The 16,381-nt window shown below is 48.0% G+C and overlaps 1 protein-coding gene across 5 annotated transcripts in view; it reads right to left on the bottom strand.

Moving 5' to 3' along the window:
• VPS13D (vacuolar protein sorting 13 homolog D) overlaps window positions 1-16,381 on the bottom strand; it is a 253,616-nt gene that overhangs the window by 75,868 nt on the left and 161,367 nt on the right. The window lies entirely within an intron of this gene.

The raw sequence follows: 16,381 nt of genomic DNA, 5'->3' as shown, positions 1-16,381 counted from the left end.
ATACCCACATCACCTCCTACTCTTACTGTTCCATCCTCCAGCATCAATGGCTGCAAACCTCTGCCTTCCCAACCTCAGTCTGGCTCTCCCAGATGCCTCCGCAGAGCTCTGCATGGCCTCTCCCTGCATCCAAACCCGTAGGACGAGCCACTCCTTCCATACGCCTTCTGTGTGCAGCCGTACCAGCATCGCATCCGCGACCACGCGGTCCTTTTGGCGCCTGTTTGCTCACAGGGCTAGGTGCGCTGTGGCACACGATGCCAAGAAGCTCAGAGTCCAGTAACAGGGGCCATGGAAGGTCTGCTCATCTCTGCACCCCTAACCACCGAAGACAGTGCCTGGAACACCCTCAGAGCCAAATAAAGACAGCTCTGCATTCCTTTCTGACTCTTCCGCGCTAGCCCCACTGCCACTTCATCCATTCGTAGATTCTAGTCAGGGAAAAGAATTCTTTCCTCTCCTCCAGCTTAAATTGGACAAATGGCGTATTTGCCAAATCTAGAGCCTTCTTCCACGCTCTTGTAAGACCTCGTCTTGGATGTTGCTGAAGCAATCCTCTTTTCTCTCATATCTCCAATCTTCCTGCCTCCTTCCTTTCAGACTGACAAATATAATCAAATCTGCTCAATCTTAAAAAGGCCTTCCTTGAAGTTCCCTGCCATTCAAGCTGTCACTCCCTCCATTTTCCCCCCTCTGTGGCCGTATCTTTCACAAGAGGTTCTAAACTTACTGCTGCCACTGCCTGCTTTTCTACTAACTGAAGGTTCTGAAGGCACGTACCTACAGCAAAGAGTACAAGACAGGGGTCAAACATGAAATGGTATCTCTCAATATCCGTAAGTTTTGACATAGCTGGAAACAGAGGGAAACACATTTAGTAGCAGCTGATGACTGATTTCTTTTTTTTTTTTTTAAAGATTTTATTTATTTATTCGACAGAGATAGAGACAGCCAGCGAGAGAGGGAACACAGGCAGGGAGAGTGGGAGAGGAAGAAGCAGGCTCATAGCGGAGGAGCCTGATGTGGGGCTCGATCCCATAACGCCAGGATCACGCCCTGAGCCAAAGGCAGACACTTAACCGCTGTGCCACCCATGCGCCCCTGATGACTGATTTCTTAGCACCATTCCCAGATAAGCGTGAGCCCAGGCATCATTGGTCCTGGGCTGTAGGTGTAAAGCCTAAGGGCATATCCAACAGGCAGCATCGAGGGAAGAAAACAAACCCATCCCAAGTCCAAGGCAAAGGCAAGAGACAAGACAGAACAAATTCCCTAAGACGGATGGAACAGCTATCATTTCTTTGCATAGGGTGCATGTGGCTTTGCTGATGGGCAAGAAGGGGTCTCCTGGGGGATCTTGAACCATAATGACTGCTGTTAGGTCTACCAAAGGGCCGGGGACACAGGAGAACAGGAATTCATTGCCTTGGATGTTTCTTAGCCTTCAGATAAGCACCACAACCTCCTGTTAGCCAAAGAGTGCACAATGGACTTAAAACGAACTTAAGAACTTCAAAGAACAAAATGAGAAAGTGAAATTGGGAGACTGTCCCTTTAAAAACTAGCCACTCTAGGGATTCAGCGACAGCGGCCCTTTAAGTTCGAGGGGGAGTGAAGCTTGTTGAGGGCATGTCCAGTGCCGCACCTGTCTTGTCCCCCTTCATATCCCCAGTGCTACGGACAGACCCTGGCACGCGGTGTGGAGGTACACGGGACAGTGCCAACTCTGGAACTGACAGGGGCTGGTCTCCCTAGTGAGCCCCTGGTGAACCCAGAGTAGCTTTGGGAATCAATGACCAAAAAGACTTCACTGGTTTGACTGGGCCAGTCTGTATTTTCAAAATGTGCTGCTTCCTGATCTCTTTAGCTCTGTGTGCTAAACACATTTTCTGATGTTGAGGGGCATCTGTTTTAGGACTTTGCTGGTACTTATTTGTCTATTCTAGAGATTAAGCTCCAGATGATAGGAGACTAAGAGATTCTGGCCAAGTACTCTCTCTCAGGCATTTTAATGTGTTCATATCACTACATACGTGCATACAAATCCAGAGTCTGTATGGTCGCCATAAGCGAGGCAGAGACGCCCATAGGAAAACAGCGCAGGAAAGTGGAAATCCGGAAGCTCTGGAGTCACATTTGGGTTCAAATTCTGGCTTCACTTATGGGATGTGTGATCTTGGGCAACTTTCTGGAGACTCGGCACCTGACCTACAAACTGAGATAATGCCTGACTCCGAGGTCTGTCTGCTCCTTGCTCCTCTCCTCAGTTCCCTCCTATATACATAAACTCCCTTAGCATCCACACTGGGCCAGGCCTGGCTGTTCTGACACAGCAGCGAATAAAACAGACAAAACTTCTGTCCCTCGTAGGACTTACATGCTAATTGCATTGACAATAATGTAAATAAAGAAAATGAAAGTGATAATATATGTTGAGTAAAAAACAAAGCAGGGAAGGAGGATGAGAGGCGATGTTGGAGGAGGGGGTGCAAGTCTAGGTGGAGGAGGGAGTGCCAGGAAGAGCCTCACTGACCAAGTAGCATTTGGACAAAGAACACGCAGGTGAAAACCCTGTGGTTGGAGAACATTCCAGCAGGAGAGAATGGCTACTGCAGAGACCCCAAGGCAGCAGCTCTGAGGCAGACAGCTGAGAAACGGCAAGAAGGTCTGATGATGGGCTGAGCGAGCTGGAGAGCGGTGAGGGTACGAGATGAGGTCAGTGAAGTACGGGGCAGGCCACGCACACCTAATAAACCACGGTACGGATTTTCATTTTCTGTGCAGAGTGGAAGGGGAAGCCACTGGAGGGGTCTGAGCCGAGGCATGACACCACTTGAGCCACCTTTTGACACATACGGTAGCTCCCGCTGCCGTCTTAAGAACAGATGTGAGAAGGGGGAGGCAGGGTGGAGGCGGAAGGCTGCTCCGATGAGGCCGGCCAGCGGCGATTGCCTGCAGGTGGGGGGCATGCGGTCCGGCGGGCCGGACTGGTGGATGCACTTGAGACGTGGTGTGACAAGAGTCGAGAACGACTCCAACATATGATCTGAGCCGCTGGAAGGGAGGAGAAAGGAGAGATGGCAGAAAGTGCCCGGCACACAGGAAATGATCAAGTATTAGTTCTTCTTTATGCTTAAAACTGCCAGTGCTGATTCATAGCGCGGGCATCCCAGGTGGGGTTAGCCAGACAACGCCGAAGCCAGAAGCGTCTGTGGAGGGAAAAGGCAAATGCGAGCATACTCAGCTCTACTACGCAAACATCCCAACGGTGATGAACTTCCACGACAAGGTGAAAACCCCTCTCACTCCTTATTCATCCCTCAGAGATGAGGGGACAAGAGGCCAGCCTCCACGTGGTCAGTGAGTGCAGACCGTGTTTTCCTCCCCAAGCAGGAAAGGATCCACGGAAAGGAGCAATAAAGCATGTGCTGAGAATGCAACAAAAAAGGAAAGAGACAGCAAGTTTTGTGTGCTAGGCAAGCGTCTCCAGCTCCTATGCAAGTGACTCAGTCTCCCGAGTCCAGGACGCAAGGGCAGCGGCAGATGCTCAAGTTCGGGGTGACGGGGCCGGCGAAGCAACCACAGAACACACACTGAGGCGCTGGGGAGGCGAGGACCGGAGAGCCCACTCCTGACGGACATCTGTCAGGTTTTACTACTCAAGGAACCCTTCCTTGACCACATGTGTCACGCAGCCCAACCGAAGCTCCATCTTGAGAGCCAGAGGACCCAATCCTTCTCTCACCCCAAGAGCTGGGCCGACGCCAGCCTGCATGACAATCTCGAGCGTGAGGCTCAAGTGCCACGAAATCACCCAGAGTCCTATGGAGACTCGGCCCAAATCCTGGCAGCGAGACAGCAGTCGTGTCTACCTCAAGATAAACGTCCCCTCTGAAGCCATACATGAAAAACTGGGATTCCAAACACAAGTGGACACTGTTTGGACACTGTTACCAGCCTTGAGTGGAAATGGGAAAGAAGGGATTTCCAGAGAAAAATCTACTGACTGGGGGATGCAGGAGAGGGCTGAGAGTAGACAGGCCACAAAACACATTCTAACACAGAATGTGCCCTCTCCTCTCAAATTTAGGCCGTATCTAGTTTAGCCAGGCCTAAAGAACACGGTGAAACAGTTTCATGGACTGATCAAATAGGGTCAGATAAATTAACTTCCCCAATCATGGTTTTGCATCTGTCGAGCTCCAAATTCTGCAGAAAAGCAGAGCTGAAGCACCAGCCCACGACCTCCCTTCCCGCCCTTCTAGTCCAGTTGTTTAAAGTGAAGCCTAAATGCCTTCTCCTTGAACAAGGATTTGCAGTGTGTTTGCTCTGGGTTTTGGGGAGGGTAACTTTCTGCTCTGTCTAGATGCAATTATCAGGTTAATTGCAAATGCCGGAGGCAGCCGGTGCCTTAGTACTGGATGGAGTCACTCTGGCCAGAAAGAACAGTTTGGCTAGATTTGCAGTCTACCTGCTGTGAACAGGCCATGATTTGGTTTGGGCTCTAATTATATAAAAAACAAGTTAGGTTTGTTTTTTCCGGAGGGGGTGGGGGCTGTTGACTGCTTTGGCCCCCCTCTGTGAAAGATGTAACTGTTGTACCCACATATGTGAAAATACTTGCAAAACATGAATAATTACCATTTTATATCTGCAGATTCTGGGCAAATCATGACAACCACACTAGGCTTAAAAAGTGAAAAACTCCATTAGGTCTCTTTCCCTTGGGATTCCGTTATACCTGGTATGGGGAGAAAGGAAGGGAAACAAAAAGATAGGGAATAGAGCGCCAGTCTTCTCCTGGAGAGACCGGCTGACGGAGCAGCACGCTTTCCTGTCCCAGCGGCCCGCCGCCCGAGCGCCGCTGCTCCATACCTCTGAGCTTCCTCTGTTCAGGTTGCCCCTTGTGGGCCCCTCAGGGCCTGTCCCACCCCCCGCTTCCTGACCACACAGCCCACATCTCCTTGGACTTCAAGACTGACCACAAGCATCTCATCCTCTGTGCAGGCCCTCCCTGCCCTGGGTTGAAAGGTCTGCCCCCTCGTTTGGCGCCCACTGGACCCACACGGACTTTTGTCCTAGAGACAAGAGTATTTCTTGGACGCATTTGTTTACAGGACCTTCTCCTGTGCTGGGCCATGACCCTGAACGGGGAAGAACTTCTATTCCTGTTTGTTTCCTCCGTGCCCAGGACAGAGCCTGGCAGTTGTGAACTTATTGTTCAGACACATTTACGGATTTGTTACCGTGAGGCTATGTTATAACTTTATATTTGGTCAGTTCTGCGTGTGCATCTAGAACAAAGCTGAAATGCCTTCACTAGGCATCTCGGACGGGGCTGGAGCATTCCCTGGTTGGCGGCCACACGCCTGGGCTTGGACGGTGTAGCATCCACGGAAGAGCTAATTATACAACAGAAGGCACTACAGGAAAGGACTTTAAGCCGTGACTCAAATTCTCTGCACCCCCTTGAGAATGCAGCCTTACATGGTTAATTCCTGCAAATCTGATACCGCAGAAAGGTCCAAGAATGAAGCCCTTTACACGGGGTACGACTTTTGCAAGGGGCAGGGCCAAGAACGCGGCCTCTGAGTCAGAGAACCTGACTGAGTTCCTGCCCTGGCTCTCCTCACAGCCTTGGGCAAGTTACTTAATTTCTCTGAGCCTCCATGTCCTCACGTATAAACCGGGACTGACACTTCGCAGGGTCACTGTGAGGATTAAACAAGCCAATTCGTGTGAACACTCAGAATAGTACCTGGCGCACAGTGAAGCAGGCCGTAAATATTAGCCAATAACATTTTTAAAGCGACGTATTCAGCTACTAGCTTAGATTCAAAATTCCCTTCAACTGTGTGATCGGTATGGCGTCCTTCCTGTGTTTTCTATATAGCGATAATGAGGAAAAGAGAAGTGTAACACGCGTTTTAAACACTCCGAGGAGGGATACGCTAACGTACTTCCCATGGTCAGGCTAATTACTCCTCTGTGGCTAGCTCCCTCCCAAGTCACGTGACAGTGAACAAGCCTCCTGGACCATCAGCTTTGGGAACAGATTCTGTGAGACAAAGGCAAGGAAATACAAAATTAACATTGTGGTTACTCCTTATCAGAACACAGACAAGGCCAGATACACCAGCAGTCCAGAAATGAAGGAAGCAGGTTGTTGGCTTTGGATTGGAATTTCCTAGGATTGTTACCATGTAGTACAAGATTGATCTAAATGTTTCTTTGACACAGCCGAGCTTATGTGAACTGTATCAGAAATAATATAATGAAGGCTTGAGGTCGCAGGGGAACAAAACTGCTTTCAGGAAACGTATCATCACCAGGCAGATGAAGAAAATACCACAGACTTCAAAGTACCTGGATCCATAGATAAGTTAGTTTACTGCAGGGGCGGGGCGGGGGATATAAGCTAAATAAACAAGCAAAAGAGCAAGTAACTCAAGCGTTTTCAGGTGACTTTTTTAGGTCAGTTTAACTGTAAAATGAATTACTGTGTTGGTACTTCGCGGCGCGCTCAAGACCCCCGGGGGCCACCACCTCAGCAAGCCCACTGTCAGAGCACTCCCTGGCACGAGCAGACTCACCCTCCCAGCAGCGCCCCCTACAGCCAGCAAGCGGCTTTTCCAAGCACACGGGGGAAAGCTTAGAGCGTATCTCAAGAAGGAACTCTGGGGCCCAGCTGTGTCAAACTGGGGGAAAAGGACAAAATTCAAGCAGCCGACAAACAATATTTCAAGAACAGGATGTCTCCTGGGAAAACGTGGTAAAATCTGTCTTTGCTGGTCTATGTAATTCCATAAAAATAGCATCTAAAACCAATAGAGTATCAGGCAGACTGGATGAGGATTTGAGCTTGGAAATAACCAAATGTTCAGACTCTAATTTGTTTTCTTCTGTTTTGAGGGATAAAAGAGAGGAATAAAGAATGTGCTAGAAATTTGGGGAATGCACTCCAAACCTCTCCCCCCCACCTCCTCCACACACACACACACACACACACACACACACACACACACACTCTCTACTCTTTGTAAAAGGCCTTTAATTAGCTCACATCCTATCCTGCCCGATACACTCTGACACCAGCCTGCTGGCCGGGCAGTGGGCTCTAAGTGCAGCCCGGGGAGCGCGCTCCCAGCGGACCCCCTGCCGCCCTTATCTCTGCAGATGCCTGAGGAGTTTGGTATCCCCCTCCCAGCCCTCCTGGGAAGCCGCCCAGCAGGTGCCCATTGGCAACAGTTTTGTGTTACAGGCCTGAATGAATGATCCCCGCAGGAGCTGCCGACTGTTTTCACAGACACAGAAGGCAGTCAAAAGTCCACCGCGTGAACTTGGGATGACCCCAGCTGCAGAGTCACTGGCGGGTTCATCGGGAGGGCAGGCACGCTTTATTAAACAACTAATACTCTTCACAGATAACTTTCCGAAAAAGCAAAAGTGTTAACTCTTTGCAATCTTGCTCCGGCAAGCAAGTGGAGGAGCTCCACGGTGTGACTGAGGGCTCGGACCCAGATGAAGATTTTGAGGCAGAAAGATGGTGATTACATGTGGCCTGGAGAAGGGTCAGGACTCAGTCACCATTTGGTCTGCTGTTTTGTTAAAGTGTTCTAGATTAAAGTAAAAAGGCAAAAAGGGACGGTTTCAGGCCCCTACTTTGGTTAGGGCGGTGACAGCCCAGTGACAGGCGACCCCATCGCCACGCCCGCAGAGGGGGCATCCAGACACCCCACTCTACCACCCCCACCCCCCCCCCCCCGGCTCCGTCGTCCCCTCGCCCACATGCCACTCGGCCCGACGGGAGAGAGGAGAGTGACTAGGCTGTGCAGAAGGCAGTGTGAGAACTGCCAGCACCCACGGGGCTCAGGGCTGAAGTCGTTTTGTTCCCGGCAGCCAGAGGCAGCGACTGGTTCCTCTTCGAAGGAGGATTCAGGAAAGGCCCACGTTCAGATCACAGTGTTCTCATAATCAAGTTCTTTCAGGCTTGCTGGGCAGCGGGCGACGGCACACGTTCCTATTTGTGGCATTCAGGGAGAAAAACAGCAAGCAGCCGTTTCTTTGCTTGGTCAGAATCCAGACAGAAGGTTCCCTTTTCCCCTTTTCTTTCCCCTCCCTCTCTCCTAACTCACACAGACTTCGGAAGGAGCCCAGTGACAACAATCGTAATGAACAACATGCAGATAAACACAAGAACATTTGGAGAAATTCCAAGAAACCCACTTTAACCAACAAAGTTACCTTAATCATGGTTATCAACCAAAGACCACGTGCCTAGCCAAGTTTTCTGTCCAGCTCATCTCACCCGTTGCTCCCTAAATCTCACTCTGCAGGGCGGCCTCCCTATTTGTGCTTCGTGGGAGGGGGAGGTCTTGTTTTGCTTCCAGGTGAGGTGCGGTTCTGCTCGCTGGATGACACAGTGCCGAAGGACCAGCTGAAGGACCAGTGATGCCAGGCGCTTCAAAGGAGCTACAGTTCCCTCCCGCTTTGGGTGGGTTGACCTTTACACAAAACAGATTGGTTTGGCTCAACGAGCCCTCCAGGCCTTTCTGCATACCAGGCACGGTGGGTGCGCTTGGGGTTAAAAATACCAAGATGAGTAGGACTTAGTCTCTTGTCCTCAAGAAGCTCAATTTAGGGTGGAGACAGACGGTACAAACAGGCTGACTCAACCTTGAGAATGCTGAGAAAGTGTACCCAAGGTCAGGGCCCTGGGACCACTACTTCTTTCTCCTTCACTTCTAGAAGGACAAGAAGCGGGCCCCACAAGCTGCCGACTCCCATCTCAGAGACAATACCAGATTTGTAGCCAAGAAGGCCTGAAGGGTAGAGCTGGCCCGGTGACTAAATAGTTGTAAGAAACTTACAGGGGCTCAGTTTCTCCATCTGTAATCTGAGAGGGTGAAAAGCTGACCTTCAAATTCTTTCCCAGCTCTGTGTTCCAGGAGTGCCTATGAAGATATCAGAGGTTGTGTTGAGGGTTCGAGCCTGGGAAGAGCTGGCTGTACGATGTTCAGCTGGAAAGAGTGACAAGAGTTGTAAGCTCGAGACCTCTCTCAGGAAGAATATAAGCTGGGGTTCAGTGGAAAGGGAGAGGTGAGAGAGTGAAGTTACCATATGAAGTATCACTAAAACGAGGCTTCTCACAGAGCTCAATTTTTTTTTTTTTTTTTTTTTTTTTTTTTTTGTAAAACTGAAGTTAGGCACTGTTCACTCTTGTGTTTTTTCTTTTAAAGAGAAACCAGCAGCAAATTCTTCCTTGGGTTCAGTCCCAAGAGTTTTTCTCTCTCCATGTACCTTATTCATTGAGACACCTCAATTTGTCTTTGATTTTTAAATAACATACTGCAGCAGTCCTACAAACTGTCCTTGCTGAGGACAATGGACACAAAATCAAACAGGTAGGTAGCAGCAGGCTGGTGAGATCTGGCTTTGCCCTTTTGCTTCGTTTCTCAGTGATGCTGTGACTGGAGCCTTGCATGCCTGGCGGAGATTTTAGAGCGAGGCGTTCACGCAACATAGCACGGGTACCAGGAACGTGAAGCCCTCTCTTGGAAAGTCAGACTAGCTCACAACTGTCTCCCCATGTCCAAAAGCCCCTCCGGCCCTCCCCTGGGAAGCCAGTCTGGCGGGGACAAGCAGGGGGTTCACAGTTGTGAGGCCCGGGCACCAGCAGTGACTACAATTTTGGCAAAACCACTTAACTTGTGTGACCGAATCTCCCATCGCTAAAAGGGAAGTGATCGTCACACCTGCCCTGCTGGCCCCATTGCGATGTTGCAAGGTTCAATCACCTCACAGATGTGCTTTAATTCCTGCGGGGGAAATGGTGCTTTCTAGGGCAGCCACGAGGTCTAAGGGAAGGAGCCCTGGGTCCTGTCCTCTTCTGCAAGCTCCCTGTTGACCCTCCAGGAGTCAGTTACCTTGGCTGTGACTCAATCTCTTCTTCCATCAAGTCCAAATAATGCTTGCCCTCTTTAACGTCTAAGTTTGTGAAGATCAAATAATAACAAGACTCTGTTGCAAAGGTTACATTTCTATAAAAGTACAAGGAGCTATTAGCAGCTCTTCTGTTACAACTTTGGCATCATCCCTGCCAATTTTCAAGCTACCAATAAAGAAAATATAATCCCACTGGCCATAATATCCTGCTTTGAAACATTCAAAGGCAACAAAGCTGAAACAACGGGCTGTTTGGAATCATGTGCTGCTTAATTTTCATTTTAGCAAAAACACTGAAAGCTACTGCTTCCAAACCAATGCGTTTTGTATAAATTCAATAGCTTGCAGGAAATGTTTACTTAAACAACTTCCTTAAATAAAGCAAACAGATATTTCCCATAAATATTATTTTCATTCATTAGATTAAGAGGGACCGGGTTTCCCCCTCTTCCCTCTATAACCATCTCCCAAGGCTTCCTGATACCTTAAAGCAGAGCCTGGGCTGGCTCCAATAATGTGCGCCTGGCCTCCTTTGATCCCGGCTGATGTCCTAGACCCTGAGTGATGGGGAGGGGAGAGGGGACCCCGAAAGTCAGCAGCCTTTTCCTCTCGGTGTTTCTATCCATGCAGCACGATTCTGGATTTCAGTCAGCTTCGGATGTGTTTGGGAAGAAAGTCAGACGTGAACTTTAAAGCCGTAAAATAGTTCAACTGTATAAAAAATCCTGCAGGACTGTCACTTAGTCAGTGACCGTGTGTTGAATGCAAGCGCTGGTGGATGACTCTAGAGAGAGGAGAGCACACGGGGACACAGCCTGGATCCCTTCAGTTCTCCTATGACAAATATTCGCAGCTGTCACGGGAAATGGGCAAAAAAAAAAAAAAACAAAAAAAAAAACCCGAAGACAGATAAGATCTTTGTGTTTTGGGAGCTTTAAGTCTCCAGGATGCACAGGAACACAGACAATTGCCTCAGGATGTTGCTCAAGCCCATCTCACCCTCAAAAAACAGAATACAGTGTTCTTGCCCCTGGGCCCCCACGGCGCGGATCCCATGGAAATGCACATAGTTTGTGTAGACCCCAGGTGAAACACTCATTCTCTATATTATTATTTACTTGTCTGCCTTACCTGTTCCATAGACCTCAAAAACCCACATTTCTGTAAGTCTCACTCTCCAGCACCTAGCCCCTGACAATGATAAATGTTTGCTGAGGGGATGTTTGAGACATGTGCACACTTGGCTATTATTTTCCAAGGGCAAACGTGGTCCCCACCTTCATGGAAGCACAGAGTGCCCCTGGAACTCGGAGTGGAGAAAATCTCTCAGGGCATTGGCACTAGACCTTACAAACTTGGAGCCATTTGGCCAGAGATGCGGAGAAGGGCATTCGAAACAGGTAAAATTATGAGCAGAAGTGCAAAGGTGAGGGGGGAGCAAGTGTGACTGGGAAAATAGGAAGTGACCTGGAGAGCCAGTCACTTTCTCTTCACTCTTCACTTGACCTCCCCTGTTTGGCTCCTGTTTTTTGAGTTTATCTCCACTGTCCTCACGTGCCAAACCGGGAAATTTCCTTGTTCTTAGAAATGGCATGGGGGGGGGGGTGGCGCCTGAGTGGCATAGTCAGTTGAGCGTCTGACTCTTGATTTCAGCTCAGGTCATGATCTCAGGGTCCTGGGATCGAGCTCCGTGTAGGGCTCTGCGTTCAGCAGGGAGTCTGGCTTTTCTCCCTCTTGTTCTCCCTCTCCTTCCGCCTACCCCCGTTTGCAAGCTCTCTCTCTCAAAGAAATAAAAAAATCTGAAATAAATAAATAAATAAATGGGAAGTTCTCCCCACTGGCATTTAATAGAAAAGAAAAGGGGAAGCTATCTTTCCCACATGCCTGCTTGTGGGAGGTAAGTGTGGTGTGCCTCTACTATTTACCGACTAACCGTGCCCCCAAGTCACCACTTTGGGACATGCTGAGCCTTCCTAAAGATTAGGCCTGAAATTTGAAATTAAAACTATCAATACAAAGTCTGAATATACATTGCTTATCATTCTTAGTAGAGCATTAATTCATTAAGGGCAGACACTGTGGCCGGCTGTCTTTGTAATAACTTCAATATCTAACACAAGAGATCAAGCACTGATTTTGAATAAATTAATGAGTAATTGAAAAAAAAGAAAAGAGGCCTGGATATGTCATCATTTGGCTATGAAGAAAGCCAAGGCAAAGCTAGCCTCTCACCCCTTCTGAAAGAATCTTCTTTTTCTTTCATGGTCTCTCCCGGGGAATTTCTCCTCACCTGCGACACTGCAGAAATTACTTAATGTAATGTCCTGACATAAGCTTAAATTGTTCACCCTATCATCCCCCACTTCACCATAAAACTCTGGTCCTAGAATTGTTCTCACCACACGTTCTGTTTGTGTGCTTCCAAACACAAGATTCCCAGATATCTCACACCAACAGCACCATGGTTAATGAACGACTCCAGAAGCCTCTAAAAGGAAAGATACAGTTTTCTCCACCTGTGTTCTCTGCGGGTGGGTGCAGGGCCTGCTTAACAAGGCTCACACACAACACTGATGGTAGAAAACCCAAGTCTAATACGGAGTACGTGTCAGTTTCTGTACTATCAGGTAAGATACAAGAAGTCCTGTCCAGCAATGTTCTAGAATTCAGGAGACCAAGGAAGAAGTACAAAGCTCTATTACTTTCTGTCTGACTGTCCTGGGTGAGTTATTTATCTCCATGGGCCTCAGTTTCTTCATGGTGGTGGTAATAATATCGCCTGTCTGGTTTCAGGCTTACAGAAATGGTCACAGGTATATCAATGCTTCATCAACAACTAAAAATCAAAATAAATATAAAGCAGTATTACTATTATCCCAGCAAGGAGGGCTTAAATCCTAAGTTAATCTTACTTCTTCTTTCCTCCGAGAAGCACGCCGCAGAACAGGTCAGTAGAATTAACCATACTACTCTCAGGGACAACACACTGCCCCCAGCCTCCTCCAACTGGCTTCTCGACTCAAGTGACAGTATCACCAAGCCCCGAAAGCCCATCTGCTTGCAGAAGCCAGAGACAGAAACACCTCTACAAAATCTGACCAGCTGTTCAAAGACAAAGGGGAGGTGAGAAAAGACATGAGGAGGAAAGAAAATGAGTTTCCGTTCTGCCTTCAGTTTGCAGGGAAAAGCACCACTCTCCCCCCTTTCACATCCTCCATGCTAAAAATCAAATCTTTTGCTTTAAAATGGCATCCTAGTGGCTTAGAAATGCCAAAAGCAGCAAGGTTCGGGAGATGGAAATGACAATTTCACACACGCTTAGGGGAAGACCGCTACAGGGGCACACGGGAGGCAGCCCGAAGCTCTGGCCTGCTGCCAGGCCAGGACAGCAGCAAAGGCCCAAGTGCCACACATCCTCCGTTGTGCGCATCTGAGTCAATCTGGGATCAAGCACGTCGGAGGTGTGAGAAAGTACAGTCAGCTTCCTCAAATGCCTTTGAGTCCATACATTTTCTGTTTAGATAAAGAAAACTCTTTCAATCTTTTTCTCCCATTTCAAGCATCTTACCCGAGGTTAGGGATCCCCAGATAGCAAAGACTAATTCCGAAAGCCCAGGGATCGCAGCTGGAAAACCGCGAGCACCAACACACAGGAGTTGAAGCAGGGAAGGAATGGAAAACTGTTTGAGCTTCACTCTTAAATGGCTTCGTTTCCAGCTGCTTGTGTTCTAGCTTCTACATGGTTTGGGCTGAGCAGAGGATTTTATGTGAAGCTGAGCTGTGGGGAGGAAAATATCCAGGCTCCCCACACTCACTCATTACTAAGCTTTAATCAAGGTCACTGACCACTGTGGTCTTGCTCTTCTCATCTGTACAAGAGAGACAACCTCTCCTTCCTTACAGGGTCCATGCGAAAATTAAGTGAGACGGTCTCCCACCTCACCTGCGGGAGCTGCTCAGTAAATGCAGGCTGTAGTAACCCATGTCCCTTTCTGATCTTGCAGGATGATACTGACCAAGGAGTCCCCTCTTTCTCCTAAGAAAACGCTTGGAGTCGGCTTTCCTTTAAAATGGACAGAGCCTTCTGGAGATAACTATTATAAGGGAGAAAGAACTAAAGGAAAACAGAAAAGACCTTCCAAATAGAACAAGTATTTTGAGCTTTTCCTGCCAAGAATGGGAATTTGATTTGTCCTTCGTGCGTTTATCAACATGGGTTATAGTCCTCACCTCTGCAAGAAAGGGCAAATCCTGGTACGCATCACCCCGAAATGCAGACAAGGGATGCACCACCACATCTCTGGGGGGAACCAGTCAACCTAAAAAGCCTGAACATATTATTCTTTTACTCACCATGTTTACACTGGGGTAGAAAACCACTATTCTTTGGGGGACACAAATATTTCCTGCCTTTTCAATTTAGCAACTGAACATACTTTTCTACCACAAAGGCTGCAGTAGATTCCTCGGAAATAGGAGATGCTCAGTCTAAGAAGATAACTGAAAGACCTGATTCTTTTTTTTTTTTTTTTTTTTTTTTTTAAAGATTTTATTTATTTATTCGACAGAGATAGAGACAGCCAGCGAGAGAGGGAACACAAGCAGGGGGAGTGGGAGAGGAAGAAGCAGGCTCATAGCGGAGGAGCCTGATGTGGGGCTCGATCCCGGATCGCCGGGATCACGCCCTGAGCCGAAGGCAGACGCTTAACCGCTGTGCCACCCAGGCGCCCCGAAAGACCTGATTCTTAACTGAACTACTATGGGGGCATCAAGACAAATGTGAACTTCTCCAATCTTCCGGTTTCAAAAACAGAGCTTTGACCGTAGTATTGTCTCCCTGCTACTTCTGGCTATTGAACTGCTTGCTTAGGGTGAACAGAGGGGGCAGCTAGACCCCACTCCCTGAGCTCCTTCGTGAGCACGGCTGCCAAGTAGGGTAGTGGGGACACCTGGGACTGTGGTCACCCATGTGATTGTCATGCCACCCAACACACTTCCAATTTCCACAGATATCGGAGATTTGACCAAGTTAGGATAGATCATGGATGGGTCATTCAGCATCTAAAATTTGCCTCTAACCAAAAACAGCTCAGACTAAAGGAATCATTTGAGCATTCCAGGTTATCAGAGGAAAATAAAACAAAAACTCTGTTGCCAAGAATTTGAGTCATTTCTCTATATACAACAACTTGAAGACACCTCCTCTTGGCTGGAAAAGAAGTCCCTTGGGTGACTTACTTAGATCAAAGTCTTTGTGAAAACAGAAAACTCTACATTCTCTAAGGGATACAGTGCTGTCTGAATTGAGTTTCATTTAACTTAAAGTTTTGTGCCAACTTAAATACACTAAGACCCCAACACTTATAAGAAGGCATTCACTATTACTTGCGTATAGGTACATGGAAAAGCTATTATGAGGATAATCAGCTCAACTATAAAGTGAAGCAGTCATAATAATGACAAAAACAGATACAAGTCATAAATTGCCTTTTCCCCTTCAGAACCCTTGCAGGCAGGCACTCAGTACATTCTTTTGTGCAAAGACAAAACTTCTGCCTCGAATAAACAGTGCTTTCAGTCTTGTTTGAGCCTTATAAATACATTGCCCACAAAACAAACACAAACAAATGCTGTTTCTTAAACAAAAGGCAGATGGACCCCTCTGCCCTCAACAAAGTCCCAGTGTATACAACAGGAGACTGGCTGATGGCAGAGGCTGGCTGAGAGTCTCTGGGTGCGGGGACACGAAAGTCACTGTCCACTGGATCACTGCTCTGCCCCAGATCTGGTCTCCTGGGCACAAAGGGCCAGTGAAAGGTTCTCTTGGGAGGCAAGTGGCTCCTCCACACCCTGTACCCCAAAGACAGACCAAAGAACTGGAACAAAATATTACTAAAGTCCTAGCTAGGTTTTCCACTGAACTATCCCAACAGACATCTCTCTCTTTCTCTCTCTCTCTCTCATGTAACTTGCTTATATTTATCTTCAGATGGTTTTCCTAGAAGCTATCAAAGTTCATTCTAAGACCGGGAAGAAGCTATCAAAGTTCATTCTAAGACCGGGCAGGGCTTTTTGTTTGTGTTTTTCTTGTTGTTGTTTTTATTTTTTTAATATAAAGAGGCAGGTCTAAACAAATCAAGCCATTAGCAATATCTCAAAAATGTAACTAAAAACGAGAACTGATTTATAGCAGCAATGTCCACAATAGCCAAACTATGGGAAGAGCCTATCTGGGTAAAGAAGATGTGGAGATGGGGCGCCTGGGTGGCACAGCGGTTAAGTGTCTGCCTTCGGCTCAGGGCGTGATCCCGGCGTTATGGGATCGAGCCCCACATCAGGCTCCTCTGCTATGAGCCTGCTTCTTCCTCTCCCACTCCCCCTGCTTGTGTTCCCTCTCTCGCTGGCTGTCTCTCTCTGTCAAATAAATAAATAAAAT

The sequence above is a fragment of the Ursus arctos genome, unplaced genomic scaffold (genome assembly GCF_023065955.2).
Source record: "Ursus arctos isolate Adak ecotype North America unplaced genomic scaffold, UrsArc2.0 scaffold_32, whole genome shotgun sequence".
Taxonomy (NCBI): Eukaryota; Metazoa; Chordata; class Mammalia; order Carnivora; family Ursidae; genus Ursus; species Ursus arctos.
This window is presented reverse-complemented; position numbering and strand designations above follow the sequence as displayed.